This window comes from Octopus sinensis, unplaced genomic scaffold (genome assembly GCF_006345805.1).
Source record: "Octopus sinensis unplaced genomic scaffold, ASM634580v1 Contig10690, whole genome shotgun sequence".
Classification (NCBI taxonomy): domain Eukaryota; kingdom Metazoa; phylum Mollusca; class Cephalopoda; order Octopoda; family Octopodidae; genus Octopus; species Octopus sinensis.
Genome location: NW_021832188.1, coordinates 1 through 2,500, shown reverse-complemented (window position 1 = coordinate 2,500; position 2,500 = coordinate 1). Strand labels below are relative to the sequence as shown.

At 37.9% G+C, this 2,500-nt stretch overlaps 1 protein-coding gene across 1 annotated transcript in view; it reads right to left on the bottom strand.

Annotated features, from left to right (window-relative positions):
* The window catches only part of LOC118761211, a 17,534-nt gene extending 17,461 nt beyond the window's left edge, over positions 1-73 (bottom strand). Inside the window, exon 1 of the mRNA XM_036498948.1 lies at positions 1-73. This exon is cut by the window's left edge and continues 385 nt beyond it. The gene's annotated coding sequence lies outside the window, so the exon portion shown is untranslated.
* Between the last annotated feature and the right edge of the window lie 2,427 nt (positions 74-2,500).

The window sequence follows — 2,500 nt, the reverse complement described above, 5'->3', positions numbered from 1 at the left end:
AAAATGCGGCTGTGTAGTAATTAAAAGTCGTTTCGATGTTATTAGTGTCGTTGCTGCGGTGTTTGTGAGTGTGGCGTTATAGCATTAGTAACAGGTAATGCGATCTTTTGTTCTGAGATAAAAGCTGAAAAGTGAAGACCGCTATACAGAAGACTTCCAATCTAGAAAGGCTTTTAAATACATCGATGTAGATGAGGCAACGAGTATTTGTTCATGGTTCTGCATCCGTACTCATTCGATTTTAATTGTCGATGACGAGTGTCGTCTTTCCGTAATTTTATCAGAAACACGCTCGATTGCATTTGCTTTCATTAAAAGCCTTTCAAACATCAAATCACAAACAATATTTCCGATAATGTTCGCATGTTTTTACATGTATTCTGGAAACTACCGTTGCTTCTTAATTACAAACACTTTCTCTCGCGCCCGTGCGCGCACGCACACACACCACACACACACACACACACACACACACACACACACACACATCACACACACACACACACACTCACACACACTCACACACACACGCACAAATAGAGCGATTAAAAATTCATGCCCTGTGAAAGCCATATTGTAACTATAAGTCCATTTATAGTATGTGAAAAGATTTATATATATATTATATATATGTGTGTGTGTGTGGTGTGTGTGTATGCGTATATATATATATATATGTATGTATGTATTTATGTATGTATGTAGGTAGGTATGTATACACACCACACACACACACACACACACACACACACACACACACACTCACACACACAAACACAAATAGACCGATTAAAAATTCATGCCTTGTGAAAGCCATAGTAACTATAAGTCCATTTATAGTGTGTGAAAAGATTTATTATATATATATATATATATATATATATATATATATATATTTTATATGTGTGTGTGTGTGTGTGTGCATGCGTATATATATATATGTAGTATGTATTTATTTATGTATGTATGTAGGTAGGTATGTATATAATATGCATGCATGTATGTGTGTATTGTGTGTCTGTAAGTGTACGCGCATATATATGTGTGATGTACGTGTGTGTGTGTATATGTATATAGCTATATATATATATATATATAGGCGCAGGAGTGGCTGTGTGGTAAGTTTACCAACCACATGGTTCCAGGTTCAGTCCCACTGCGTGGCACCTTGGGCAAGTGTCTTTACTATAGCCTCGGGCCGACCGAAACCTTGTGAGTGGATTTGGTAGACGGAAACTGAAAGAAGCCCGTCATAATATGTATATATATATATATATATTATATATATATATATATATATATATATATATATGCGTGTTTGTGTGTCTGTGTTTGTCCCCCCAACATTGCTTGACAACCGATGCTGGTGTGTTTATGTCCCCGTTACTTAGCGGTTCGGCGAAAGAGACCGATAGAATAAGTACTGGGCTTACAAAAGAATAAGTCCTGGGGTCGAGTTGCTCGATTAAAGGTGGTGCTCCAGCATGGCCGCAGTCAAATGATTGAAACAAGTAAAAGAGTATATCTCTATATATATAAACGGCAGTTTGCCTGTCTGTGTGTCTGTGTGTCTGTCAGGTTGTACCCTCACCCTGACCACGGCTTTCAACCGATTCTGATGCAACATATTTTCTGTTGTAGTTTTCGCAACTTGCAATCGATTTTCACCAAACTCATGGTGAAGCTTAATGTTACCTAAGAAACTTAATTCTGACGTTAGTTTTCCATGCAATACCTTACCATCAGAAAAAAATCGATAAAATCATGCCATTTTGGGAAATCGCGTTCAAATTCAAGATGACATATTTTCGACAATATCTTTCACAAATTGGCAGGATTTTTTTAAAATTCACAGCGAGCATCATGTCTGTTCCAAGGAGCTATATGGCCCTTTTATTCCAATAGGATACTTTATTAGTGGAAAAAATCGGTTAATTAAATCATATGTGGCACACATAGCAAACCGACTTGTGTATTAAACACAAACCACAGACTGTCTAGGGGACGCAACTCGACCTTTTTAACTCTCGGAACACGTGGGGTAAGTATCCCAAAATGTATAAAAATGTACAAAAACGGCAAAAAAGGCGGGAAGCAATGTGAGTGACAACAACGAAAAAGTCAAAAGTGACCAAACTGAACAAACTAATGGAAAAGGGTTTTTGGGGCACACGACAAAAGCGGTTATAATAAACCAAGAGTTTGCAAGTAGCGTCCGAGGACCCTTAGGGTACGTCAAAAATTTAAGGTAAAACGTTTGGGGTGGTATTATAAAGAAAGTTTAAAAAAAAAAAAGTATTCGAATAACTTGCGGCTGGCGCAGCTATTAGCAGAAGTGGCGGTGTTGGGGGATAAAGTCTCGAATGTAATTTCTTCCTGGTAGGAATTGGTTGGGTTGAATTATCGATAACTGTTTGATAGTTATTTGGGAGTGAAGAGAAGACATTGCAACCTACACATGCGCCTTCGTTCCCTAGTGGGAAAGGACTAGATTGGGATT